The 26,204-nt window shown below is 37.9% G+C and overlaps 1 long non-coding RNA gene and 38 other non-coding genes across 39 annotated transcripts; 1 reads left to right on the plus strand and 38 right to left on the minus strand.

Moving 5' to 3' along the window:
• The first annotated feature begins 315 nt into the window (after nucleotides 1-315).
• LOC139508800 (uncharacterized) lies at nucleotides 316-4,697 on the plus strand. The gene is made up of 3 exons (XR_011661469.1): nucleotides 316-485; nucleotides 2,567-2,654; nucleotides 3,285-4,697. It is a non-coding gene; the product is annotated as an uncharacterized lncRNA (long non-coding RNA).
• A 747-nt stretch (nucleotides 4,698-5,444) lies between these two features.
• Trnaa-cgc (transfer RNA alanine (anticodon CGC)) lies at nucleotides 5,445-5,516 on the minus strand. The gene has a single exon. It is a non-coding gene; the product is annotated as a tRNA-Ala (tRNA).
• Nucleotides 5,517-5,699: 183 nt separating this feature from the next.
• Trnaa-ugc (transfer RNA alanine (anticodon UGC)) lies at nucleotides 5,700-5,771 on the minus strand. The gene has a single exon. It is a non-coding gene; the product is annotated as a tRNA-Ala (tRNA).
• Nucleotides 5,772-6,166: 395 nt separating this feature from the next.
• Nucleotides 6,167-6,238, minus strand: Trnae-cuc (transfer RNA glutamic acid (anticodon CUC)). The gene has a single exon. It is a non-coding gene; the product is annotated as a tRNA-Glu (tRNA).
• A 533-nt stretch (nucleotides 6,239-6,771) lies between these two features.
• Nucleotides 6,772-6,843, minus strand: Trnaa-cgc (transfer RNA alanine (anticodon CGC)). Its single transcript has one exon. It is a non-coding gene; the product is annotated as a tRNA-Ala (tRNA).
• Nucleotides 6,844-7,026: 183 nt separating this feature from the next.
• Nucleotides 7,027-7,098, minus strand: Trnaa-cgc (transfer RNA alanine (anticodon CGC)). The gene has a single exon. It is a non-coding gene; the product is annotated as a tRNA-Ala (tRNA).
• Nucleotides 7,099-7,281: 183 nt separating this feature from the next.
• On the minus strand, nucleotides 7,282-7,353 carry Trnaa-ugc (transfer RNA alanine (anticodon UGC)). The gene has a single exon. It is a non-coding gene; the product is annotated as a tRNA-Ala (tRNA).
• Nucleotides 7,354-7,748: 395 nt separating this feature from the next.
• On the minus strand, nucleotides 7,749-7,820 carry Trnae-cuc (transfer RNA glutamic acid (anticodon CUC)). The gene has a single exon. It is a non-coding gene; the product is annotated as a tRNA-Glu (tRNA).
• A 533-nt stretch (nucleotides 7,821-8,353) lies between these two features.
• Trnaa-cgc (transfer RNA alanine (anticodon CGC)) lies at nucleotides 8,354-8,425 on the minus strand. The gene has a single exon. It is a non-coding gene; the product is annotated as a tRNA-Ala (tRNA).
• A 183-nt stretch (nucleotides 8,426-8,608) lies between these two features.
• Nucleotides 8,609-8,680, minus strand: Trnaa-ugc (transfer RNA alanine (anticodon UGC)). Its single transcript has one exon. It is a non-coding gene; the product is annotated as a tRNA-Ala (tRNA).
• A 395-nt stretch (nucleotides 8,681-9,075) lies between these two features.
• Nucleotides 9,076-9,147, minus strand: Trnae-cuc (transfer RNA glutamic acid (anticodon CUC)). The gene has a single exon. It is a non-coding gene; the product is annotated as a tRNA-Glu (tRNA).
• Nucleotides 9,148-9,680: 533 nt separating this feature from the next.
• Trnaa-cgc (transfer RNA alanine (anticodon CGC)) lies at nucleotides 9,681-9,752 on the minus strand. The gene has a single exon. It is a non-coding gene; the product is annotated as a tRNA-Ala (tRNA).
• A 183-nt stretch (nucleotides 9,753-9,935) lies between these two features.
• Nucleotides 9,936-10,007, minus strand: Trnaa-ugc (transfer RNA alanine (anticodon UGC)). The gene has a single exon. It is a non-coding gene; the product is annotated as a tRNA-Ala (tRNA).
• Nucleotides 10,008-10,402: 395 nt separating this feature from the next.
• On the minus strand, nucleotides 10,403-10,474 carry Trnae-cuc (transfer RNA glutamic acid (anticodon CUC)). Its single transcript has one exon. It is a non-coding gene; the product is annotated as a tRNA-Glu (tRNA).
• A 533-nt stretch (nucleotides 10,475-11,007) lies between these two features.
• Nucleotides 11,008-11,079, minus strand: Trnaa-cgc (transfer RNA alanine (anticodon CGC)). The gene has a single exon. It is a non-coding gene; the product is annotated as a tRNA-Ala (tRNA).
• Nucleotides 11,080-11,262: 183 nt separating this feature from the next.
• Nucleotides 11,263-11,334, minus strand: Trnaa-ugc (transfer RNA alanine (anticodon UGC)). The gene has a single exon. It is a non-coding gene; the product is annotated as a tRNA-Ala (tRNA).
• Nucleotides 11,335-11,729: 395 nt separating this feature from the next.
• On the minus strand, nucleotides 11,730-11,801 carry Trnae-cuc (transfer RNA glutamic acid (anticodon CUC)). The gene has a single exon. It is a non-coding gene; the product is annotated as a tRNA-Glu (tRNA).
• Nucleotides 11,802-12,334: 533 nt separating this feature from the next.
• Nucleotides 12,335-12,406, minus strand: Trnaa-cgc (transfer RNA alanine (anticodon CGC)). Its single transcript has one exon. It is a non-coding gene; the product is annotated as a tRNA-Ala (tRNA).
• A 183-nt stretch (nucleotides 12,407-12,589) lies between these two features.
• Nucleotides 12,590-12,661, minus strand: Trnaa-ugc (transfer RNA alanine (anticodon UGC)). Its single transcript has one exon. It is a non-coding gene; the product is annotated as a tRNA-Ala (tRNA).
• A 395-nt stretch (nucleotides 12,662-13,056) lies between these two features.
• Trnae-cuc (transfer RNA glutamic acid (anticodon CUC)) lies at nucleotides 13,057-13,128 on the minus strand. Its single transcript has one exon. It is a non-coding gene; the product is annotated as a tRNA-Glu (tRNA).
• Nucleotides 13,129-13,661: 533 nt separating this feature from the next.
• Nucleotides 13,662-13,733, minus strand: Trnaa-cgc (transfer RNA alanine (anticodon CGC)). The gene has a single exon. It is a non-coding gene; the product is annotated as a tRNA-Ala (tRNA).
• Nucleotides 13,734-13,916: 183 nt separating this feature from the next.
• Trnaa-ugc (transfer RNA alanine (anticodon UGC)) lies at nucleotides 13,917-13,988 on the minus strand. The gene has a single exon. It is a non-coding gene; the product is annotated as a tRNA-Ala (tRNA).
• A 2,773-nt stretch (nucleotides 13,989-16,761) lies between these two features.
• Trnaa-cgc (transfer RNA alanine (anticodon CGC)) lies at nucleotides 16,762-16,833 on the minus strand. Its single transcript has one exon. It is a non-coding gene; the product is annotated as a tRNA-Ala (tRNA).
• A 183-nt stretch (nucleotides 16,834-17,016) lies between these two features.
• Trnaa-ugc (transfer RNA alanine (anticodon UGC)) lies at nucleotides 17,017-17,088 on the minus strand. The gene has a single exon. It is a non-coding gene; the product is annotated as a tRNA-Ala (tRNA).
• A 2,773-nt stretch (nucleotides 17,089-19,861) lies between these two features.
• Trnaa-cgc (transfer RNA alanine (anticodon CGC)) lies at nucleotides 19,862-19,933 on the minus strand. Its single transcript has one exon. It is a non-coding gene; the product is annotated as a tRNA-Ala (tRNA).
• A 183-nt stretch (nucleotides 19,934-20,116) lies between these two features.
• Nucleotides 20,117-20,188, minus strand: Trnaa-ugc (transfer RNA alanine (anticodon UGC)). The gene has a single exon. It is a non-coding gene; the product is annotated as a tRNA-Ala (tRNA).
• A 395-nt stretch (nucleotides 20,189-20,583) lies between these two features.
• Nucleotides 20,584-20,655, minus strand: Trnae-cuc (transfer RNA glutamic acid (anticodon CUC)). Its single transcript has one exon. It is a non-coding gene; the product is annotated as a tRNA-Glu (tRNA).
• Nucleotides 20,656-21,188: 533 nt separating this feature from the next.
• On the minus strand, nucleotides 21,189-21,260 carry Trnaa-cgc (transfer RNA alanine (anticodon CGC)). Its single transcript has one exon. It is a non-coding gene; the product is annotated as a tRNA-Ala (tRNA).
• Nucleotides 21,261-21,443: 183 nt separating this feature from the next.
• On the minus strand, nucleotides 21,444-21,515 carry Trnaa-ugc (transfer RNA alanine (anticodon UGC)). The gene has a single exon. It is a non-coding gene; the product is annotated as a tRNA-Ala (tRNA).
• Nucleotides 21,516-21,910: 395 nt separating this feature from the next.
• On the minus strand, nucleotides 21,911-21,982 carry Trnae-cuc (transfer RNA glutamic acid (anticodon CUC)). The gene has a single exon. It is a non-coding gene; the product is annotated as a tRNA-Glu (tRNA).
• Nucleotides 21,983-22,515: 533 nt separating this feature from the next.
• On the minus strand, nucleotides 22,516-22,587 carry Trnaa-cgc (transfer RNA alanine (anticodon CGC)). Its single transcript has one exon. It is a non-coding gene; the product is annotated as a tRNA-Ala (tRNA).
• Nucleotides 22,588-22,770: 183 nt separating this feature from the next.
• Nucleotides 22,771-22,842, minus strand: Trnaa-ugc (transfer RNA alanine (anticodon UGC)). The gene has a single exon. It is a non-coding gene; the product is annotated as a tRNA-Ala (tRNA).
• A 395-nt stretch (nucleotides 22,843-23,237) lies between these two features.
• Nucleotides 23,238-23,309, minus strand: Trnae-cuc (transfer RNA glutamic acid (anticodon CUC)). The gene has a single exon. It is a non-coding gene; the product is annotated as a tRNA-Glu (tRNA).
• Nucleotides 23,310-23,842: 533 nt separating this feature from the next.
• Trnaa-cgc (transfer RNA alanine (anticodon CGC)) lies at nucleotides 23,843-23,914 on the minus strand. The gene has a single exon. It is a non-coding gene; the product is annotated as a tRNA-Ala (tRNA).
• Nucleotides 23,915-24,097: 183 nt separating this feature from the next.
• On the minus strand, nucleotides 24,098-24,169 carry Trnaa-ugc (transfer RNA alanine (anticodon UGC)). The gene has a single exon. It is a non-coding gene; the product is annotated as a tRNA-Ala (tRNA).
• Nucleotides 24,170-24,564: 395 nt separating this feature from the next.
• Nucleotides 24,565-24,636, minus strand: Trnae-cuc (transfer RNA glutamic acid (anticodon CUC)). Its single transcript has one exon. It is a non-coding gene; the product is annotated as a tRNA-Glu (tRNA).
• Nucleotides 24,637-25,169: 533 nt separating this feature from the next.
• On the minus strand, nucleotides 25,170-25,241 carry Trnaa-cgc (transfer RNA alanine (anticodon CGC)). Its single transcript has one exon. It is a non-coding gene; the product is annotated as a tRNA-Ala (tRNA).
• A 183-nt stretch (nucleotides 25,242-25,424) lies between these two features.
• On the minus strand, nucleotides 25,425-25,496 carry Trnaa-ugc (transfer RNA alanine (anticodon UGC)). The gene has a single exon. It is a non-coding gene; the product is annotated as a tRNA-Ala (tRNA).
• Nucleotides 25,497-25,891: 395 nt separating this feature from the next.
• On the minus strand, nucleotides 25,892-25,963 carry Trnae-cuc (transfer RNA glutamic acid (anticodon CUC)). Its single transcript has one exon. It is a non-coding gene; the product is annotated as a tRNA-Glu (tRNA).
• Between the last annotated feature and the right edge of the window lie 241 nt (nucleotides 25,964-26,204).

A 26,204-nucleotide genomic window follows, 5' to 3' on the forward strand; every position in this document is an offset into this window, starting at 1 on the left:
GTATATATGTCTCTGGTGTCCTTAATGCAAAAACTTTCTTCTTAGTCAGCACCATTAAGAATTCCTTTGCGGTATTTCTACACACCGAAATATATGGCCTTATTGGTAAAATACCCACTGAAAATACCACAGTACTTAGTGTCACTAATAGTCAAATTATTGTGCCGTGAAAACTGGAAATGAAGTTTAGCGGGACCAGAGACATATATATATCTCTGGCGGGACATAGGAAATTACAAAAATATTAGAATTGTTTACTTACATAGTGTAAGCGGGATGCGGGAATCTAAAAATAATAAATAGTAACTATAAAGCGAGATCCGTGAACAGAACCCCCAATGAGACCCCATTAGTTGTGGCTTATTTTTGGTCTTTTTAGCTAGTTTCCTTCCCCTACATTACTTGTAAGTTGATCGTTTTTGTAAAGCAGCACTCGAGGTCTGACAGTATATTACCAAGAAATGCACAAAATATTGAAAAAGAAGGTTTAGACAAAAATTTAAATAATGGTATGCACACACACTCCCCTGTCAGCACAGATAATTATATTTTTGTAAACGCGCCAAACTCATTTCTTCCACAGTGAGACAAGCTTTACAATGTTGATGGTGGTGAAAATCTAGTCCAAATAATTATGACGTCTTGCAAGGCTATTTTATTTCTGGAACGCTTTCCTCTGACGAAGCCGAAATGTGAAACCAAATCAACAAGAAGTCTAACATTTATAATAGAACTGAATATAAAATCGAAATGTAAATGGGGAATGTATCAAAAGACCAAAGAGCAGATAGCAGCCAAAGGGCACCAATGGGTCTTCAATGCAACGAGAAAATCCCACAACCCGAGGAGGGGTTCCTAACCAAAGACAAATGGGGGGGGGGGGGTCCAACTACATGTCCCCATTCAATACAATACAATACAATATGCTTTATTTGAAAAACACTCCGTCACATTGACATGTGAAACAAGAGGTAAATTACAAAATACAATCACATACAATTAAAAAAAAAAATAAAACAACTTAGAAATAAAATATATGGAAAATTACTTTATATTATAATATTTTAGTTAACTTTGAAATGAATATAAACACATTTTTAAATAATAAGTTAATATTTGTCAATGACAGTTAGTCCTTTCATTTTTGCTTAATTCTGATATTTCACATACTCTGGAATATGCTGATTTCTGATATTTTTTAACTAATAAAGAATTGCATTCAAATAAATAATGGAATTCATTGCCAATTGCAGTTAAACACAGATTGCATGCATGTCCTTTCTTCTTTTGGAATGACTTATACCATCTTCCCAGCTCTACTGGGATTGTACATTGCAGCATCTTAATTTTGAAATATATTTATGTTCGAATGGTGTTAATTTTAAAATTCAAATGCATTGATCGTCCAATAAAGAACAATGTAGAAAGGGGGGTTTCAACATGTCCAACCCTCAAACCCGCCTGGATCCCTGCCTGTGAGGCATGCTTTAGCTTGCCATTAAACAAAAATGTATACTAGTTGAGTGATAATGGACGTCATATTAAACTCTTGATATTAAAAAAGAAACTAAAATAAAAATCATACAAAGGTCACAAAGGCCATAACTTCTGGCTCCTGACGTGGGAAAAGTGCAAAATGCAGTGGGGATGAAAGCCTTTACTGTAAATTCCTGAAATTACAATTATATAAATCATCTCACATCTTTGCGCATTTCTTGAAATTGGTCATATTAATAAATGCATGCAATATTTTCAGAAAATTTCAATATATAGGCTTTTTAAAAAAAGTCAATCTTGTGCATGATTTACCAATGATTATACTTGCACAATTAACGCATGTTGTTCTCAAAACTAAGAGGTGTCTATGCTATTTATGACAATTTTCATGGTTCAGTGGTTATAGTTAAGTTTTTGTGTTTTGGTCTGTTTTTCTCATACTTTATGCAATAGGTCTACTATATTTGTTGTATGAAATGATTGTAAGGTGTACATGTCTAGTGGGATGATGTCATCTGACCTTGACCTCATTTTCATGGTTCAGTGGTCAAAATTAAGTTTTTGAGTTTTGGTCTTTATCTATTAAATACTATAAGCCATAGGTCAACTGTATTTGGTGTATAGAAATATTTTTTGATCTATATGTCAGTGGCACAGGTTTTATTTGACCTTGATCTCATTTTCACGGTTCATTGATCAGTGTTTTTGTGATTTGGTCTATTTTTCTTAAACTATAAGTAATAGGTCAACTATAGTTGTTGCATTGAAGCCTTGTTAGCTGTATATGTCTGCCTGGCATGGTTCATCTGACATTGACCTCATTCTCATGGTTCATTAGTCTTTATTTATTTATCTTGGTTAATATTAAGTTTATGTGACAGTTGTGATAAAGCTTTATACTTAGGACTATCAACATATTATCAATGATTAGTAAAAGAAGGCGAGACATTTCAGCGTGTGCACTCTTCTTATTAAACACACATTAATATACATCATGTACATTAAACAGCAAAAAAAAATATTGATGCAAGATGCTATTCAATAATAACTTTTACTCTTTTATGTATAGGACAAGAACTATAGAAGATACAGAGAAATTATAAACAGCAGAAATGATAGGCAATTTAAAATTTGCAGAAGCAAACTAAACCTAAATGGTAAGGCCACTTTTATTTATTTTTTAAAGTTGTTGAACTTGAAAGATGATAATCATGATTACTATAAAAATTAAAAGATGTGGTATATTAAATATGAAAACTATCATGGCTTTAAGAAAGCAATTGTAGGCCTGTGACGACCTTCAATAATGAGAAAATCCATACCCTATAGTCAAAGAAGGCAGCTATAAAAGACCCAAAGATGAAAAATTGAAACAATCCAACATGTCCAAACTGTAAAACTAATTGCCTAGTTTATTACAAAATAAATTACAAAAAATAAATATAACCGGTATGAAATAACAACAACTACAACCACTAAATTTTAGTGTCAGACTAAACTTACAAAAACTACAGGCTCTGAACTTTGGACCAGCACAATAGGAATATGGCAACCTATGATGTAAATTTTCTGCAAACACAGACTGGACTAATGTAAATCAACTAATTTTTCGCGACTACTTTATTTTGCGTTTTATACTTTTTAGTCTTACATCACAGCTAATTATTTTTCGCAAGGTTCAAGTTTACTTAATGAATTTTAATAAAGAAACATACATATGAAAAACATTTATTGCTGTTTCTCTCTCCATTTATAACATTTTATTTGTTTATTTTGTGTATTTATAGGTGATCAGACATCTTGGTTTTCATGATCAATAGGTCATTACTGAAGAGGAAACTTAAAGTTGAAATTTATTTACAAAGTGCATAATTGAATTAATTTGAACTGGAATGTGTGCTTTCCTGCAAAAAAGAAACAGGAAATTTCATCATTATCACATGATAATGCCAATAAACAAAATGGAGTTCTATCATAGATACACAAAAACACTATTGCATAAAAGCTACAACATATTATATATATTATTCGAAAGAAAGGAGAATGCAGAACAAAGGAACACCAGTTTTATTCACTCATTTATATCGCTTCCTCATATCAAATATACGGAAGAAGATCATTGAAGAACAATTTGCAAAAATGTTTTCTCTTAGAATTGAAGGAAAATGTTATAAAGTGAATGGAATAATGTATTCACTGAATTCTTACGTAGTGGATTGAAAACTGTACACAAGCTGAAACAGAAGAAAATTTTAATTTAAAATAACACGAAAAGTGTATATTTTATTATTTAATCTGCAAATATATAAACAAATTCTTTAGAACACCACAAATGGTATGACATTCAAATTGGTTGCTTATTAATGTATTGCATTGAAACAATTACAAAGAAAACAGAATCATTTGCTACAAATTTTTTTTATAAATCATAGTTAAATTTTATAAAAAGTATGAACAATACCTAGATCTAAACAGTCAGACTTTATCAATTTTCAATGTCATTAAAATGTTGAGTCAAACATTTATGAAAGTTTTGAATATCATTTGCATCAACTATACAGTCTTGTAATAATTATATTCATACTGTTTGTATACATGGTATAGCGAAGAAATGTTTAACAAGAACAAATAAGGGAAATTTGATGTTCAGAAATTTCTTTGGAGGAAATTTGAAAAACAATGATTTCATTAGAGGAAATTTGTTGTCTTGAAGGAAATCTTTTTCCCTTGAAAAAACAATTTCCCTTGAGGAAAAAACAATTTCCCTATGAGGAAAAATCTTTTTCCTTTAGGGAAATTTGATTTCCCTTGAGGAAAACAACTATTCCTCTAAGGAAATTGTTGAAAAAAGGGCATAACTTTTTTAACAGTGGTGCTAGAGCCAAACAATTTTAGGACAAATATCAGGGAACCAATACCAACCAAGTTATCAACTTCATTTTGACTTAACTCCAAAAATTAAGGTGAACAACTTTTGCACTCAGCATAATTGCAAACTTGTCCCAGAGACAAATCTGCTTTTCTGAGATGTTTTACAAGGTTCCAAAAATGTGTTATGCCCTACAGCTTTCCATCCAGCTAAGGCAGAAGTATATTCTCTTTTATTCTCATATATCCAGTATTTGCAACAAATTGTAATTTTTCTGAAGAAAAAAATTCAAATGGAAAATAATGTTTGTATTGTAATATAGTATGTTCCCATGGGAAAAAAAATTGTTCCCATGGGAAGAAAAATTGTTCCCATGGGAAGAAGATTTGTTCCCATGGGAAGAAATATTGTTCCCATGGGAAGAAAAATTGTTCCCATGGGAAGAAAATTTGTTCCCATGGGAAGAATTAATTCCCATGGGAACTTTTTGTATTCATCTTTTCCCATGGGAACTTTAAAGTTCCTATGGGAACTCTAAACTTCCCATGGGAAAAGTAATTTTTCCCATGGGAACTTTCAATGTTCCCATGGGAAATTCTAATATTCCCATGGGAATTATCAAATTTCCCATGGGAAATGTACTTTTAATCAGCTGCAGTGACAAGAGTGACAACAGTGACAAGTTGGGACATATGGCATTTTTTAAATTTTTCAATAATCTATCACTGGGCAAATTTTTTTTTTGATATCTTGTAAACCGACAAAGTCAGATTTGCCGATACCGGAATGGCAAATTTGTCCCGCACAGTGTTAAATAGTGACACAAGTAAAACCTGTCGGGGAAAGGGAGTGTGGTATTAATTCGGCTTTGCCTGAAATGTTTGAGCGTGCATTTGAGACATGCCTCTAAAGAGTGATTTTGAAATAGTTTAAGTCATCTGAGTGTGCCGAGTTCGCTGTTCAAACAGCACTTATATTCCGTTGCGCTTTCTATGATTTTCAAGGCAAAGCAGCATTGTGTAGGCGAGATTACTTTAATTGATTTCTCGATGCCGATTTTGTCTGCGGCCAAAAAATATGGAGATGCCGGGGATCGAACCCGGGGCCTTTCACATGCGAAGCGAACGCTCTACCACTGAGCTACATCCCCGTCCCTGGATTTTCATCAATATTTCCTTTTCAATTCCGCCTTTTACCGCAGGACAAAGTGTTCATGTAGGTGTCCTAAGAGAGGTCGGAGATGCTCTCTTATATTTTACTGTGCATTTTCACTTGATCGTGCACGAAAGACATAGTTTATGTGGACTCAATGACATTGACAAAAAATTAGGAGTGGAGATGCCGGGGATCGAACCCGGGGCCTTTCACATGCAAAGCGAACGCTCTACCACTGAGCTACATCCCCTTCACAACGATAGAACATTAAATTTAAGTAGTGTATTTTCATACCATGTATATACATGCCACTCTGATTATTAAAATAGTCTTGCACCAAGACGAGATGGTTAACTTTATGTCTCTAACAGTTGTATTGGGATTGAAATTTGTTGAGCAAGTACATTTGTACTTCATTTTCATGTACTGAACCATCAATCAGTCCGCCTCGTTATATATTGAGCCGAAGGAAGACATAAAATATAAAGTATTGGTTTGTAGAAGGAAATCATATGAGTATATATATATGCACGATAGGACAAACATACACCGTTTCTTTCATTGACCACGTACACATAACAGTTGTTTGAAGAATATACCGTTATTAATATCAATATCGATCCGGAGAAAAGGCGCAAAAATATCTTCCCAGACGGGGAATCGAACCCCGGCCGCCGCGGTGAGAGCGCGGAATCCTAACCACTAGACTACCTGGGACTTACTCATAGTGGGGTAACTTAACACATATAAAGAGCAACAATAACAGCAATCATGCCTTTTTGTACGTTACAACGTCATTGGGAATATCAACTGGCGTTAGACAGACTATAGAATGCCAATAGCTCAAGACTGCAAAAGGCGGCGAAATCACCGCGAATAGTCGCTACTGTCGACGCTATATAATAACGCATTGTTTCAGGCTGGAATCATTAACATAAACATTCGATTTGTTAATCTGACACACGATAAGTTATAATCCATATAAAATAGTGACACAAGTAAAACCTGTCGGGGAAAGGGAGTGTGGTATTAATTCGGCTTTGCCTGAAATGTTTGAGCGTGCATTTGAGACATGCCTCTAAAGAGTGATTTTGAAATAGTTTAAGTCATCTGAGTGTGCCGAGTTCGCTGTTCAAACAGCACTTATATTCCGTTGCGCTTTCTATGATTTTCAAGGCAAAGCAGCATTGTGTAGGCGAGATTACTTTAATTGATTTCTCGATGCCGATTTTGTCTGCGGCCAAAAAATATGGAGATGCCGGGGATCGAACCCGGGGCCTTTCACATGCGAAGCGAACGCTCTACCACTGAGCTACATCCCCGTCCCTGGATTTTCATCAATATTTCCTTTTCAATTCCGCCTTTTACCGCAGGACAAAGTGTTCATGTAGGTGTCCTAAGAGAGGTCGGAGATGCTCTCTTATATTTTACTGTGCATTTTCACTTGATCGTGCACGAAAGACATAGTTTATGTGGACTCAATGACATTGACAAAAAATTAGGAGTGGAGATGCCGGGGATCGAACCCGGGGCCTTTCACATGCGAAGCGAACGCTCTACCACTGAGCTACATCCCCGTCCCTGGATTTTCATCAATATTTCCTTTTCAATTCCGCCTTTTACCGCAGGACAAAGTGTTCATGTAGGTGTCCTAAGAGAGGTCGGAGATGCTCTCTTATATTTTACTGTGCATTTTCACTTGATCGTGCACGAAAGACATAGTTTATGTGGACTCAATGACATTGACAAAAAATTAGGAGTGGAGATGCCGGGGATCGAACCCGGGGCCTTTCACATGCAAAGCGAACGCTCTACCACTGAGCTACATCCCCTTCACAACGATAGAACATTAAATTTAAGTAGTGTATTTTCATACCATGTATATACATGCCACTCTGATTATTAAAATAGTCTTGCACCAAGACGAGATGGTTAACTTTATGTCTCTAACAGTTGTATTGGGATTGAAATTTGTTGAGCAAGTACATTTGTACTTCATTTTCATGTACTGAACCATCAATCAGTCCGCCTCGTTATATATTGAGCCGAAGGAAGACATAAAATATAAAGTATTGGTTTGTAGAAGGAAATCATATGAGTATATATATATGCACGATAGGACAAACATACACCGTTTCTTTCATTGACCACGTACACATAACAGTTGTTTGAAGAATATACCGTTATTAATATCAATATCGATCCGGAGAAAAGGCGCAAAAATATCTTCCCAGACGGGGAATCGAACCCCGGCCGCCGCGGTGAGAGCGCGGAATCCTAACCACTAGACTACCTGGGACTTACTCATAGTGGGGTAACTTAACACATATAAAGAGCAACAATAACAGCAATCATGCCTTTTTGTACGTTACAACGTCATTGGGAATATCAACTGGCGTTAGACAGACTATAGAATGCCAATAGCTCAAGACTGCAAAAGGCGGCGAAATCACCGCGAATAGTCGCTACTGTCGACGCTATATAATAACGCATTGTTTCAGGCTGGAATCATTAACATAAACATTCGATTTGTTAATCTGACACACGATAAGTTATAATCCATATAAAATAGTGACACAAGTAAAACCTGTCGGGGAAAGGGAGTGTGGTATTAATTCGGCTTTGCCTGAAATGTTTGAGCGTGCATTTGAGACATGCCTCTAAAGAGTGATTTTGAAATAGTTTAAGTCATCTGAGTGTGCCGAGTTCGCTGTTCAAACAGCACTTATATTCCGTTGCGCTTTCTATGATTTTCAAGGCAAAGCAGCATTGTGTAGGCGAGATTACTTTAATTGATTTCTCGATGCCGATTTTGTCTGCGGCCAAAAAATATGGAGATGCCGGGGATCGAACCCGGGGCCTTTCACATGCGAAGCGAACGCTCTACCACTGAGCTACATCCCCGTCCCTGGATTTTCATCAATATTTCCTTTTCAATTCCGCCTTTTACCGCAGGACAAAGTGTTCATGTAGGTGTCCTAAGAGAGGTCGGAGATGCTCTCTTATATTTTACTGTGCATTTTCACTTGATCGTGCACGAAAGACATAGTTTATGTGGACTCAATGACATTGACAAAAAATTAGGAGTGGAGATGCCGGGGATCGAACCCGGGGCCTTTCACATGCAAAGCGAACGCTCTACCACTGAGCTACATCCCCTTCACAACGATAGAACATTAAATTTAAGTAGTGTATTTTCATACCATGTATATACATGCCACTCTGATTATTAAAATAGTCTTGCACCAAGACGAGATGGTTAACTTTATGTCTCTAACAGTTGTATTGGGATTGAAATTTGTTGAGCAAGTACATTTGTACTTCATTTTCATGTACTGAACCATCAATCAGTCCGCCTCGTTATATATTGAGCCGAAGGAAGACATAAAATATAAAGTATTGGTTTGTAGAAGGAAATCATATGAGTATATATATATGCACGATAGGACAAACATACACCGTTTCTTTCATTGACCACGTACACATAACAGTTGTTTGAAGAATATACCGTTATTAATATCAATATCGATCCGGAGAAAAGGCGCAAAAATATCTTCCCAGACGGGGAATCGAACCCCGGCCGCCGCGGTGAGAGCGCGGAATCCTAACCACTAGACTACCTGGGACTTACTCATAGTGGGGTAACTTAACACATATAAAGAGCAACAATAACAGCAATCATGCCTTTTTGTACGTTACAACGTCATTGGGAATATCAACTGGCGTTAGACAGACTATAGAATGCCAATAGCTCAAGACTGCAAAAGGCGGCGAAATCACCGCGAATAGTCGCTACTGTCGACGCTATATAATAACGCATTGTTTCAGGCTGGAATCATTAACATAAACATTCGATTTGTTAATCTGACACACGATAAGTTATAATCCATATAAAATAGTGACACAAGTAAAACCTGTCGGGGAAAGGGAGTGTGGTATTAATTCGGCTTTGCCTGAAATGTTTGAGCGTGCATTTGAGACATGCCTCTAAAGAGTGATTTTGAAATAGTTTAAGTCATCTGAGTGTGCCGAGTTCGCTGTTCAAACAGCACTTATATTCCGTTGCGCTTTCTATGATTTTCAAGGCAAAGCAGCATTGTGTAGGCGAGATTACTTTAATTGATTTCTCGATGCCGATTTTGTCTGCGGCCAAAAAATATGGAGATGCCGGGGATCGAACCCGGGGCCTTTCACATGCGAAGCGAACGCTCTACCACTGAGCTACATCCCCGTCCCTGGATTTTCATCAATATTTCCTTTTCAATTCCGCCTTTTACCGCAGGACAAAGTGTTCATGTAGGTGTCCTAAGAGAGGTCGGAGATGCTCTCTTATATTTTACTGTGCATTTTCACTTGATCGTGCACGAAAGACATAGTTTATGTGGACTCAATGACATTGACAAAAAATTAGGAGTGGAGATGCCGGGGATCGAACCCGGGGCCTTTCACATGCAAAGCGAACGCTCTACCACTGAGCTACATCCCCTTCACAACGATAGAACATTAAATTTAAGTAGTGTATTTTCATACCATGTATATACATGCCACTCTGATTATTAAAATAGTCTTGCACCAAGACGAGATGGTTAACTTTATGTCTCTAACAGTTGTATTGGGATTGAAATTTGTTGAGCAAGTACATTTGTACTTCATTTTCATGTACTGAACCATCAATCAGTCCGCCTCGTTATATATTGAGCCGAAGGAAGACATAAAATATAAAGTATTGGTTTGTAGAAGGAAATCATATGAGTATATATATATGCACGATAGGACAAACATACACCGTTTCTTTCATTGACCACGTACACATAACAGTTGTTTGAAGAATATACCGTTATTAATATCAATATCGATCCGGAGAAAAGGCGCAAAAATATCTTCCCAGACGGGGAATCGAACCCCGGCCGCCGCGGTGAGAGCGCGGAATCCTAACCACTAGACTACCTGGGACTTACTCATAGTGGGGTAACTTAACACATATAAAGAGCAACAATAACAGCAATCATGCCTTTTTGTACGTTACAACGTCATTGGGAATATCAACTGGCGTTAGACAGACTATAGAATGCCAATAGCTCAAGACTGCAAAAGGCGGCGAAATCACCGCGAATAGTCGCTACTGTCGACGCTATATAATAACGCATTGTTTCAGGCTGGAATCATTAACATAAACATTCGATTTGTTAATCTGACACACGATAAGTTATAATCCATATAAAATAGTGACACAAGTAAAACCTGTCGGGGAAAGGGAGTGTGGTATTAATTCGGCTTTGCCTGAAATGTTTGAGCGTGCATTTGAGACATGCCTCTAAAGAGTGATTTTGAAATAGTTTAAGTCATCTGAGTGTGCCGAGTTCGCTGTTCAAACAGCACTTATATTCCGTTGCGCTTTCTATGATTTTCAAGGCAAAGCAGCATTGTGTAGGCGAGATTACTTTAATTGATTTCTCGATGCCGATTTTGTCTGCGGCCAAAAAATATGGAGATGCCGGGGATCGAACCCGGGGCCTTTCACATGCGAAGCGAACGCTCTACCACTGAGCTACATCCCCGTCCCTGGATTTTCATCAATATTTCCTTTTCAATTCCGCCTTTTACCGCAGGACAAAGTGTTCATGTAGGTGTCCTAAGAGAGGTCGGAGATGCTCTCTTATATTTTACTGTGCATTTTCACTTGATCGTGCACGAAAGACATAGTTTATGTGGACTCAATGACATTGACAAAAAATTAGGAGTGGAGATGCCGGGGATCGAACCCGGGGCCTTTCACATGCAAAGCGAACGCTCTACCACTGAGCTACATCCCCTTCACAACGATAGAACATTAAATTTAAGTAGTGTATTTTCATACCATGTATATACATGCCACTCTGATTATTAAAATAGTCTTGCACCAAGACGAGATGGTTAACTTTATGTCTCTAACAGTTGTATTGGGATTGAAATTTGTTGAGCAAGTACATTTGTACTTCATTTTCATGTACTGAACCATCAATCAGTCCGCCTCGTTATATATTGAGCCGAAGGAAGACATAAAATATAAAGTATTGGTTTGTAGAAGGAAATCATATGAGTATATATATATGCACGATAGGACAAACATACACCGTTTCTTTCATTGACCACGTACACATAACAGTTGTTTGAAGAATATACCGTTATTAATATCAATATCGATCCGGAGAAAAGGCGCAAAAATATCTTCCCAGACGGGGAATCGAACCCCGGCCGCCGCGGTGAGAGCGCGGAATCCTAACCACTAGACTACCTGGGACTTACTCATAGTGGGGTAACTTAACACATATAAAGAGCAACAATAACAGCAATCATGCCTTTTTGTACGTTACAACGTCATTGGGAATATCAACTGGCGTTAGACAGACTATAGAATGCCAATAGCTCAAGACTGCAAAAGGCGGCGAAATCACCGCGAATAGTCGCTACTGTCGACGCTATATAATAACGCATTGTTTCAGGCTGGAATCATTAACATAAACATTCGATTTGTTAATCTGACACACGATAAGTTATAATCCATATAAAATAGTGACACAAGTAAAACCTGTCGGGGAAAGGGAGTGTGGTATTAATTCGGCTTTGCCTGAAATGTTTGAGCGTGCATTTGAGACATGCCTCTAAAGAGTGATTTTGAAATAGTTTAAGTCATCTGAGTGTGCCGAGTTCGCTGTTCAAACAGCACTTATATTCCGTTGCGCTTTCTATGATTTTCAAGGCAAAGCAGCATTGTGTAGGCGAGATTACTTTAATTGATTTCTCGATGCCGATTTTGTCTGCGGCCAAAAAATATGGAGATGCCGGGGATCGAACCCGGGGCCTTTCACATGCGAAGCGAACGCTCTACCACTGAGCTACATCCCCGTCCCTGGATTTTCATCAATATTTCCTTTTCAATTCCGCCTTTTACCGCAGGACAAAGTGTTCATGTAGGTGTCCTAAGAGAGGTCGGAGATGCTCTCTTATATTTTACTGTGCATTTTCACTTGATCGTGCACGAAAGACATAGTTTATGTGGACTCAATGACATTGACAAAAAATTAGGAGTGGAGATGCCGGGGATCGAACCCGGGGCCTTTCACATGCAAAGCGAACGCTCTACCACTGAGCTACATCCCCTTCACAACGATAGAACATTAAATTTAAGTAGTGTATTTTCATACCATGTATATACATGCCACTCTGATTATTAAAATAGTCTTGCACCAAGACGAGATGGTTAACTTTATGTCTCTAACAGTTGTATTGGGATTGAAATTTGTTGAGCAAGTACATTTGTACTTCATTTTCATGTACTGAACCATCAATCAGTCCGCCTCGTTATATATTGAGCCGAAGGAAGACATAAAATATAAAGTATTGGTTTGTAGAAGGAAATCATATGAGTATATATATATGCACGATAGGACAAACATACACCGTTTCTTTCATTGACCACGTACACATAACAGTTGTTTGAAGAATATACCGTTATTAATATCAATATCGATCCGGAGAAAAGGCGCAAAAATATCTTCCCAGACGGGGAATCGAACCCCGGCCGCCGCGGTGAGAGCGCGGAATCCTAACCACTAGACTACCTGGGACTTACTCATAGTGGGGTAACTTAACACATATAAAGAGCAACAATAACAGCAATCATGCCTTTTTGTACGTTACAACGTCATTGGGAATATCAACTGGCGTTAGACAGACTATAGAATGCCAATAGCTCAAGACTGCAAAAGGCGGCGAAATCACCGCGAATAGTCGCTACTGTCGACGCTATATAATAACGCATTGTTTCAGGCTGGAATCATTAACATAAACATTCGATTTGTTAATCTGACACACGATAAGTTATAATCCATATAAAATAGTGACACAAGTAAAACCTGTCGGGGAAAGGGAGTGTGGTATTAATTCGGCTTTGCCTGAAATGTTTGAGCGTGCATTTGAGACATGCCTCTAAAGAGTGATTTTGAAATAGTTTAAGTCATCTGAGTGTGCCGAGTTCGCTGTTCAAACAGCACTTATATTCCGTTGCGCTTTCTATGATTTTCAAGGCAAAGCAGCATTGTGTAGGCGAGATTACTTTAATTGATTTCTCGATGCCGATTTTGTCTGCGGCCAAAAAATATGGAGATGCCGGGGATCGAACCCGGGGCCTTTCACATGCGAAGCGAACGCTCTACCACTGAGCTACATCCCCGTCCCTGGATTTTCATCAATATTTCCTTTTCAATTCCGCCTTTTACCGCAGGACAAAGTGTTCATGTAGGTGTCCTAAGAGAGGTCGGAGATGCTCTCTTATATTTTACTGTGCATTTTCACTTGATCGTGCACGAAAGACATAGTTTATGTGGACTCAATGACATTGACAAAAAATTAGGAGTGGAGATGCCGGGGATCGAACCCGGGGCCTTTCACATGCAAAGCGAACGCTCTACCACTGAGCTACATCCCCTTCACAACGATAGAACATTAAATTTAAGTAGTGTATTTTCATACCATGTATATACATGCCACTCTGATTATTAAAATAGTCTTGCACCAAGACGAGATGGTTAACTTTATGTCTCTAACAGTTGTATTGGGATTGAAATTTGTTGAGCAAGTACATTTGTACTTCATTTTCATGTACTGAACCATCAATCAGTCCGCCTCGTTATATATTGAGCCGAAGGAAGACATAAAATATAAAGTATTGGTTTGTAGAAGGAAATCATATGAGTATATATATATGCACGATAGGACAAACATACACCGTTTCTTTCATTGACCACGTACACATAACAGTTGTTTGAAGAATATACCGTTATTAATATCAATATCGATCCGGAGAAAAGGCGCAAAAATATCTTCCCAGACGGGGAATCGAACCCCGGCCGCCGCGGTGAGAGCGCGGAATCCTTTTTTTTTTTTATCTTTATTATAATCAAACTTCGTATTTACATATCACAGTTCAGAATTACACATCAATGAAAAACATTATTATCAATTACTGTCCTTTCTCTGAAGAGAAACATTCAATATTCTACATTTACAATTCAAATGCGTGAAATATTTTTCACGAACACAATTATCTGGTTATATACTCATATATAGATATCATATTATATCCTTATAGAAAAATATTCATATACTTATATTCTAACTCACTCTTATCTACCATTCAGCACATACATTCAAATTGATAAAAAGCTTACACAGAATACAAAGAAAATTTAGAGTGAAAAATGATTATGACGTCTTATTTTCCGACAGAGGACAAAAAATAATACAATAGAAAATATTGTTCGCACTGGGCTGGATTCCATTCCACAACGCAATCAAAATTCGAAGTATTAAATATCGAGTCAATCATCAGCTATTTTAAGACATGCAAACAGCGCACAAAAATTTTCAAAATATTTGGAAAAACTTTTTCACAACATACTCACAAACAACATACAAACTATCTCTCTTACAAATCAACATATAATAAAATAATAAAACATTTAAAGTTTTTTATTTGTCGCAAATTCTATCATCTCATCTAGTCCTTTTCTCACATCATCAGTCATCAATTTCGGTATAGTTCTTACATCACGAAAATCTTCAGTCAACACTTTATTAAATTTATAGAAACCTCGGTCACTGCAATCGAGTATTTCAAATTCTTTCTCATCTATATGATACAATATCAGACGATTCCTCAATGTTTTTCCGATCAACAATTCGTTACGACCTCCTGATTGTTTCAAAACAAATTTTGGAATTAACTTAATATCAGTTGCAATATTTGACGGAAATGTTTGTTTACTTTTGTCATTATTTTCTACCAATTTATCGCGTTGAGATGTAGCAGATAGAATATCCCTGTAATTTACTTTACTAAGCGGCGGAAATTCTGAAAGTTCATCGTCTTTTGTATTACATTTATTCCTTTCAATTTTGTCCATGGATAATCTACCTTTGTTTTCATTTACATTTTTTCTATTGACACAATTAACTGATACAGACAATTCTTTACCTGTATCGATTGCACTCAGTTCTATATTTGGACGTTCTATACCGGTTTCAATGTTACCTGAACATGCTATAACGGAGGCCTCAGACGGGTTATCTTCAATGTCCATTATATCCGATGTATTTGCCGCCACTGTTTCGTCCTGTATTTTATTGCTTTCAAATACACAATCTGAATGAATCATCTCGATATGATTTTCAATATTCGAAATAGTTTCAACACTGTTGTTATATTCTTTCATTCGTTTTTTGTCACGGTTGACAGTTGAAATCGACTTTCGTTTACTTTTATTTGTATCTTCATTTGCAAACATTATAGAAATACGTGCTCTGTCACTTTCACCATGCACAGTAAATGTAATATTTCGAAATTGTTCACAAGCATTTTCAATGGTACTCCTTAATAAGGATGGAAGTCTCTCCATTATAATATAATTCACCCTTGGGTAGCCTCTTTCTATACGACAATGTTTACAATAATGTAAAACATTACAAACGACAGTTTTGTTATAATTAAAGTCAAAAACTTACTTCTGATACAAGTTAGAACGTTTATATTCCGAAAATATGCTTGGAAATCCGAGCAATCACTTATAACATAGTAAATATTTCCTTAGACATAAACACAACGTCCAGTCACTTAAAGGTCCACTCGACCACCCAAGCGCGGAATCCTAACCACTAGACTACCTGGGACTTACTCATAGTGGGGTAACTTAACACATATAAAGAGCAACAATAACAGCAATCATGCCTTTTTGTACGTTACAACGTCATTGGGAATATCAACTGGCGTTAGACAGACTATAGAATGCCAATAGCTCAAGACTGCAAAAGGCGGCGAAATCACCGCGAATAGTCGCTACTGTCGACGCTATATAATAACGCATTGTTTCAGGCTGGAATCATTAACATAAACATTCGATTTGTTAATCTGACACACGATAAGTTATAATCCATATAAAATAGTGACACAAGTAAAACCTGTCGGGGAAAGGGAGTGTGGTATTAATTCGGCTTTGCCTGAAATGTTTGAGCGTGCATTTGAGACATGCCTCTAAAGAGTGATTTTGAAATAGTTTAAGTCATCTGAGTGTGCCGAGTTCGCTGTTCAAACAGCACTTATATTCCGTTGCGCTTTCTATGATTTTCAAGGCAAAGCAGCATTGTGTAGGCGAGATTACTTTAATTGATTTCTCGATGCCGATTTTGTCTGCGGCCAAAAAATATGGAGATGCCGGGGATCGAACCCGGGGCCTTTCACATGCGAAGCGAACGCTCTACCACTGAGCTACATCCCCGTCCCTGGATTTTCATCAATATTTCCTTTTCAATTCCGCCTTTTACCGCAGGACAAAGTGTTCATGTAGGTGTCCTAAGAGAGGTCGGAGATGCTCTCTTATATTTTACTGTGCATTTTCACTTGATCGTGCACGAAAGACATAGTTTATGTGGACTCAATGACATTGACAAAAAATTAGGAGTGGAGATGCCGGGGATCGAACCCGGGGCCTTTCACATGCAAAGCGAACGCTCTACCACTGAGCTACATCCCCTTCACAACGATAGAACATTAAATTTAAGTAGTGTATTTTCATACCATGTATATACATGCCACTCTGATTATTAAAATAGTCTTGCACCAAGACGAGATGGTTAACTTTATGTCTCTAACAGTTGTATTGGGATTGAAATTTGTTGAGCAAGTACATTTGTACTTCATTTTCATGTACTGAACCATCAATCAGTCCGCCTCGTTATATATTGAGCCGAAGGAAGACATAAAATATAAAGTATTGGTTTGTAGAAGGAAATCATATGAGTATATATATATGCACGATAGGACAAACATACACCGTTTCTTTCATTGACCACGTACACATAACAGTTGTTTGAAGAATATACCGTTATTAATATCAATATCGATCCGGAGAAAAGGCGCAAAAATATCTTCCCAGACGGGGAATCGAACCCCGGCCGCCGCGGTGAGAGCGCGGAATCCTTTTTTTTTTTTATCTTTATTATAATCAAACTTCGTATTTACATATCACAGTTCAGAATTACACATCAATGAAAAACATTATTATCAATTACTGTCCTTTCTCTGAAGAGAAACATTCAATATTCTACATTTACAATTCAAATGCGTGAAATATTTTTCACGAACACAATTATCTGGTTATATACTCATATATAGATATCATATTATATCCTTATAGAAAAATATTCATATACTTATATTCTAACTCACTCTTATCTACCATTCAGCACATACATTCAAATTGATAAAAAGCTTACACAGAATACAAAGAAAATTTAGAGTGAAAAATGATTATGACGTCTTATTTTCCGACAGAGGACAAAAAATAATACAATAGAAAATATTGTTCGCACTGGGCTGGATTCCATTCCACAACGCAATCAAAATTCGAAGTATTAAATATCGAGTCAATCATCAGCTATTTTAAGACATGCAAACAGCGCACAAAAATTTTCAAAATATTTGGAAAAACTTTTTCACAACATACTCACAAACAACATACAAACTATCTCTCTTACAAATCAACATATAATAAAATAATAAAACATTTAAAGTTTTTTATTTGTCGCAAATTCTATCATCTCATCTAGTCCTTTTCTCACATCATCAGTCATCAATTTCGGTATAGTTCTTACATCACGAAAATCTTCAGTCAACACTTTATTAAATTTATAGAAACCTCGGTCACTGCAATCGAGTATTTCAAATTCTTTCTCATCTATATGATACAATATCAGACGATTCCTCAATGTTTTTCCGATCAACAATTCGTTACGACCTCCTGATTGTTTCAAAACAAATTTTGGAATTAACTTAATATCAGTTGCAATATTTGACGGAAATGTTTGTTTACTTTTGTCATTATTTTCTACCAATTTATCGCGTTGAGATGTAGCAGATAGAATATCCCTGTAATTTACTTTACTAAGCGGCGGAAATTCTGAAAGTTCATCGTCTTTTGTATTACATTTATTCCTTTCAATTTTGTCCATGGATAATCTACCTTTGTTTTCATTTACATTTTTTCTATTGACACAATTAACTGATACAGACAATTCTTTACCTGTATCGATTGCACTCAGTTCTATATTTGGACGTTCTATACCGGTTTCAATGTTACCTGAACATGCTATAACGGAGGCCTCAGACGGGTTATCTTCAATGTCCATTATATCCGATGTATTTGCCGCCACTGTTTCGTCCTGTATTTTATTGCTTTCAAATACACAATCTGAATGAATCATCTCGATATGATTTTCAATATTCGAAATAGTTTCAACACTGTTGTTATATTCTTTCATTCGTTTTTTGTCACGGTTGACAGTTGAAATCGACTTTCGTTTACTTTTATTTGTATCTTCATTTGCAAACATTATAGAAATACGTGCTCTGTCACTTTCACCATGCACAGTAAATGTAATATTTCGAAATTGTTCACAAGCATTTTCAATGGTACTCCTTAATAAGGATGGAAGTCTCTCCATTATAATATAATTCACCCTTGGGTAGCCTCTTTCTATACGACAATGTTTACAATAATGTAAAACATTACAAACGACAGTTTTGTTATAATTAAAGTCAAAAACTTACTTCTGATACAAGTTAGAACGTTTATATTCCGAAAATATGCTTGGAAATCCGAGCAATCACTTATAACATAGTAAATATTTCCTTAGACATAAACACAACGTCCAGTCACTTAAAGGTCCACTCGACCACCCAAGCGCGGAATCCTAACCACTAGACTACCTGGGACTTACTCATAGTGGGGTAACTTAACACATATAAAGAGCAACAATAACAGCAATCATGCCTTTTTGTACGTTACAACGTCATTGGGAATATCAACTGGCGTTAGACAGACTATAGAATGCCAATAGCTCAAGACTGCAAAAGGCGGCGAAATCACCGCGAATAGTCGCTACTGTCGACGCTATATAATAACGCATTGTTTCAGGCTGGAATCATTAACATAAACATTCGATTTGTTAATCTGACACACGATAAGTTATAATCCATATAAAATAGTGACACAAGTAAAACCTGTCGGGGAAAGGGAGTGTGGTATTAATTCGGCTTTGCCTGAAATGTTTGAGCGTGCATTTGAGACATGCCTCTAAAGAGTGATTTTGAAATAGTTTAAGTCATCTGAGTGTGCCGAGTTCGCTGTTCAAACAGCACTTATATTCCGTTGCGCTTTCTATGATTTTCAAGGCAAAGCAGCATTGTGTAGGCGAGATTACTTTAATTGATTTCTCGATGCCGATTTTGTCTGCGGCCAAAAAATATGGAGATGCCGGGGATCGAACCCGGGGCCTTTCACATGCGAAGCGAACGCTCTACCACTGAGCTACATCCCCGTCCCTGGATTTTCATCAATATTTCCTTTTCAATTCCGCCTTTTACCGCAGGACAAAGTGTTCATGTAGGTGTCCTAAGAGAGGTCGGAGATGCTCTCTTATATTTTACTGTGCATTTTCACTTGATCGTGCACGAAAGACATAGTTTATGTGGACTCAATGACATTGACAAAAAATTAGGAGTGGAGATGCCGGGGATCGAACCCGGGGCCTTTCACATGCAAAGCGAACGCTCTACCACTGAGCTACATCCCCTTCACAACGATAGAACATTAAATTTAAGTAGTGTATTTTCATACCATGTATATACATGCCACTCTGATTATTAAAATAGTCTTGCACCAAGACGAGATGGTTAACTTTATGTCTCTAACAGTTGTATTGGGATTGAAATTTGTTGAGCAAGTACATTTGTACTTCATTTTCATGTACTGAACCATCAATCAGTCCGCCTCGTTATATATTGAGCCGAAGGAAGACATAAAATATAAAGTATTGGTTTGTAGAAGGAAATCATATGAGTATATATATATGCACGATAGGACAAACATACACCGTTTCTTTCATTGACCACGTACACATAACAGTTGTTTGAAGAATATACCGTTATTAATATCAATATCGATCCGGAGAAAAGGCGCAAAAATATCTTCCCAGACGGGGAATCGAACCCCGGCCGCCGCGGTGAGAGCGCGGAATCCTAACCACTAGACTACCTGGGACTTACTCATAGTGGGGTAACTTAACACATATAAAGAGCAACAATAACAGCAATCATGCCTTTTTGTACGTTACAACGTCATTGGGAATATCAACTGGCGTTAGACAGACTATAGAATGCCAATAGCTCAAGACTGCAAAAGGCGGCGAAATCACCGCGAATAGTCGCTACTGTCGACGCTATATAATAACGCATTGTTTCAGGCTGGAATCATTAACATAAACATTCGATTTGTTAATCTGACACACGATAAGTTATAATCCATATAAAATAGTGACACAAGTAAAACCTGTCGGGGAAAGGGAGTGTGGTATTAATTCGGCTTTGCCTGAAATGTTTGAGCGTGCATTTGAGACATGCCTCTAAAGAGTGATTTTGAAATAGTTTAAGTCATCTGAGTGTGCCGAGTTCGCTGTTCAAACAGCACTTATATTCCGTTGCGCTTTCTATGATTTTCAAGGCAAAGCAGCATTGTGTAGGCGAGATTACTTTAATTGATTTCTCGATGCCGATTTTGTCTGCGGCCAAAAAATATGGAGATGCCGGGGATCGAACCCGGGGCCTTTCACATGCGAAGCGAACGCTCTACCACTGAGCTACATCCCCGTCCCTGGATTTTCATCAATATTTCCTTTTCAATTCCGCCTTTTACCGCAGGACAAAGTGTTCATGTAGGTGTCCTAAGAGAGGTCGGAGATGCTCTCTTATATTTTACTGTGCATTTTCACTTGATCGTGCACGAAAGACATAGTTTATGTGGACTCAATGACATTGACAAAAAATTAGGAGTGGAGATGCCGGGGATCGAACCCGGGGCCTTTCACATGCAAAGCGAACGCTCTACCACTGAGCTACATCCCCTTCACAACGATAGAACATTAAATTTAAGTAGTGTATTTTCATACCATGTATATACATGCCACTCTGATTATTAAAATAGTCTTGCACCAAGACGAGATGGTTAACTTTATGTCTCTAACAGTTGTATTGGGATTGAAATTTGTTGAGCAAGTACATTTGTACTTCATTTTCATGTACTGAACCATCAATCAGTCCGCCTCGTTATATATTGAGCCGAAGGAAGACATAAAATATAAAGTATTGGTTTGTAGAAGGAAATCATATGAGTATATATATATGCACGATAGGACAAACATACACCGTTTCTTTCATTGACCACGTACACATAACAGTTGTTTGAAGAATATACCGTTATTAATATCAATATCGATCCGGAGAAAAGGCGCAAAAATATCTTCCCAGACGGGGAATCGAACCCCGGCCGCCGCGGTGAGAGCGCGGAATCCTAACCACTAGACTACCTGGGACTTACTCATAGTGGGGTAACTTAACACATATAAAGAGCAACAATAACAGCAATCATGCCTTTTTGTACGTTACAACGTCATTGGGAATATCAACTGGCGTTAGACAGACTATAGAATGCCAATAGCTCAAGACTGCAAAAGGCGGCGAAATCACCGCGAATAGTCGCTACTGTCGACGCTATATAATAACGCATTGTTTCAGGCTGGAATCATTAACATAAACATTCGATTTGTTAATCTGACACACGATAAGTTATAATCCATATAAAATAGTGACACAAGTAAAACCTGTCGGGGAAAGGGAGTGTGGTATTAATTCGGCTTTGCCTGAAATGTTTGAGCGTGCATTTGAGACATGCCTCTAAAGAGTGATTTTGAAATAGTTTAAGTCATCTGAGTGTGCCGAGTTCGCTGTTCAAACAGCACTTATATTCCGTTGCGCTTTCTATGATTTTCAAGGCAAAGCAGCATTGTGTAGGCGAGATTACTTTAATTGATTTCTCGATGCCGATTTTGTCTGCGGCCAAAAAATATGGAGATGCCGGGGATCGAACCCGGGGCCTTTCACATGCGAAGCGAACGCTCTACCACTGAGCTACATCCCCGTCCCTGGATTTTCATCAATATTTCCTTTTCAATTCCGCCTTTTACCGCAGGACAAAGTGTTCATGTAGGTGTCCTAAGAGAGGTCGGAGATGCTCTCTTATATTTTACTGTGCATTTTCACTTGATCGTGCACGAAAGACATAGTTTATGTGGACTCAATGACATTGACAAAAAATTAGGAGTGGAGATGCCGGGGATCGAACCCGGGGCCTTTCACATGCAAAGCGAACGCTCTACCACTGAGCTACATCCCCTTCACAACGATAGAACATTAAATTTAAGTAGTGTATTTTCATACCATGTATATACATGCCACTCTGATTATTAAAATAGTCTTGCACCAAGACGAGATGGTTAACTTTATGTCTCTAACAGTTGTATTGGGATTGAAATTTGTTGAGCAAGTACATTTGTACTTCATTTTCATGTACTGAACCATCAATCAGTCCGCCTCGTTATATATTGAGCCGAAGGAAGACATAAAATGAAAAGTATTGGTTTGTAGAAGGAAATCATATGAGTATATATATATGCACGATAGGACAAACATACACCGTTTCTTTCATTGACCACGTACACATAACAGTTGTTTGAAGAATATACCGTTATTAATATCAATATCGATCCGGAGAAAAGGCGCAAAAATATCTTCACAGACGGGGAATCGAACCCCGGCCGCCGCGGTGAGAGCGCGGAATCCTAACCACTAGACTACCTGGGACTTACTCATAGTGGGGTAACTTAACACATATAAAGAGCAACAATAACAGCAATCATGCCTTTTTGTACGTTACAACGTCATTGGGAATATCAACTGGCGTTAGACAGACTATAGAATGCCAATAGCTCAAGACTGCAAAAGGCGGCGAAATCACCGCGAATAGTCGCTACTGTCGACGCTATATAATAACGCATTGTTTCAGGCTGGAATCATTAACATAAACATTCGATTTGTTAATCTGACACACGATAAGTTATAATCCATATAAAATAGTGACACAAGTAAAACCTGTCGGGGAAAGGGAGTGTGGTATTAATTCGGCTTTGCCTGAAATGTTTGAGCGTGCATTTGAGACATGCCTCTAAAGAGTGATTTTGAAATAGTTTAAGTCATCTGAGTGTGCCGAGTTCGCTGTTCAAACAGCACTTATATTCCGTTGCGCTTTCTATGATTTTCAAGGCAAAGCAGCATTGTGTAGGCGAGATTACTTTAATTGATTTCTCGATGCCGATTTTGTCTGCGGCCAAAAAATATGGAGATGCCGGGGATCGAACCCGGGGCCTTTCACATGCGAAGCGAACGCTCTACCACTGAGCTACATCCCCGTCCCTGGATTTTCATCAATATTTCCTTTTCAATTCCGCCTTTTACCGCAGGACAAAGTGTTCATGTAGGTGTCCTAAGAGAGGTCGGAGATGCTCTCTTATATTTTACTGTGCATTTTCACTTGATCGTGCACGAAAGACATAGTTTATGTGGACTCAATGACATTGACAAAAAATTAGGAGTGGAGATGCCGGGGATCGAACCCGGGGCCTTTCACATGCAAAGCGAACGCTCTACCACTGAGCTACATCCCCTTCACAACGATAGAACATTAAATTTAAGTAGTGTATTTTCATACCATGTATATACATGCCACTCTGATTATTAAAATAGTCTTGCACCAAGACGAGATGGTTAACTTTATGTCTCTAACAGTTGTATTGGGATTGAAATTTGTTGAGCAAGTACATTTGTACTTCATTTTCATGTACTGAACCATCAATCAGTCCGCCTCGTTATATATTGAGCCGAAGGAAGACATAAAATGAAAAGTATTGGTTTGTAGAAGGAAATCATATGAGTATATATATATGCACGATAGGACAAACATACACCGTTTCTTTCATTGACCACGTACACATAACAGTTGTTTGAAGAATATACCGTTATTAATATCAATATCGATCCGGAGAAAAGGCGCAAAAATATCTTCACAGACGGGGAATCGAACCCCGGCCGCCGCGGTGAGAGCGCGGAATCCTAACCACTAGACTACCTGGGACTTACTCATAGTGGGGTAACTTAACACATATAAAGAGCAACAATAACAGCAATCATGCCTTTTTGTACGTTACAACGTCATTGGGAATATCAACTGGCGTTAGACAGACTATAGAATGCCAATAGCTCAAGACTGCAAAAGGCGGCGAAATCACCGCGAATAGTCGCTACTGTCGACGCTATATAATAACGCATTGTTTCAGGCTGGAATCATTAACATAAACATTCGATTTGTTAATCTGACACACGATAAGTTATAATCCATATAAAATAGTGACACAAGTAAAACCTGTCGGGGAAAGGGAGTGTGGTATTAATTCGGCTTTGCCTGAAATGTTTGAGCGTGCATTTGAGACATGCCTCTAAAGAGTGATTTTGAAATAGTTTAAGTCATCTGAGTGTGCCGAGTTCGCTGTTCAAACAGCACTTATATTCCGTTGCGCTTTCTATGATTTTCAAGGCAAAGCAGCATTGTGTAGGCGAGATTACTTTAATTGATTTCTCGATGCCGATTTTGTCTGCGGCCAAAAAATATGGAGATGCCGGGGATCGAACCCGGGGCCTTTCACATGCGAAGCGAACGCTCTACCACTGAGCTACATCCCCGTCCCTGGATTTTCATCAATATTTCCTTTTCAATTCCGCCTTTTACCGCAGGACAAAGTGTTCATGTAGGTGTCCTAAGAGAGGTCGGAGATGCTCTCTTATATTTTACTGTGCATTTTCACTTGATCGTGCACGAAAGACATAGTTTATGTGGACTCAATGACATTGACAAAAAATTAGGAGTGGAGATGCCGGGGATCGAACCCGGGGCCTTTCACATGCAAAGCGAACGCTCTACCACTGAGCTACATCCCCTTCACAACGATAGAACATTAAATTTAAGTAGTGTATTTTCATACCATGTATATACATGCCACTCTGATTATTAAAATAGTCTTGCACCAAGACGAGATGGTTAACTTTATGTCTCTAACAGTTGTATTGGGATTGAAATTTGTTGAGCAAGTACATTTGTACTTCATTTTCATGTACTGAACCATCAATCAGTCCGCCTCGTTATATATTGAGCCGAAGGAAGACATAAAATATAAAGTATTGGTTTGTAGAAGGAAATCATATGAGTATATATATATGCACGATAGGACAAACATACACCGTTTCTTTCATTGACCACGTACACATAACAGTTGTTTGAAGAATATACCGTTATTAATATCAATATCGATCCGGAGAAAAGGCGCAAAAATATCTTCCCAGACGGGGAATCGAACCCCGGCCGCCGCGGTGAGAGCGCGGAATCCTAACCACTAGACTACCTGGGACTTACTCATAGTGGGGTAACTTAACACATATAAAGAGCAACAATAACAGCAATCATGCCTTTTTGTACGTTACAACGTCATTGGGAATATCAACTGGCGTTAGACAGACTATAGAATGCCAATAGCTCAAGACTGCAAAAGGCGGCGAAATCACCGCGAATAGTCGCTACTGTCGACGCTATATAATAACGCATTGTTTCAGGCTGGAATCATTAACATAAACATTCGATTTGTTAATCTG

Source organism: Mytilus edulis, unplaced genomic scaffold, assembly GCF_963676685.1.
Source record: "Mytilus edulis unplaced genomic scaffold, xbMytEdul2.2 SCAFFOLD_123, whole genome shotgun sequence".
In the NCBI taxonomy this organism is placed as follows: domain Eukaryota; kingdom Metazoa; phylum Mollusca; class Bivalvia; order Mytilida; family Mytilidae; genus Mytilus; species Mytilus edulis.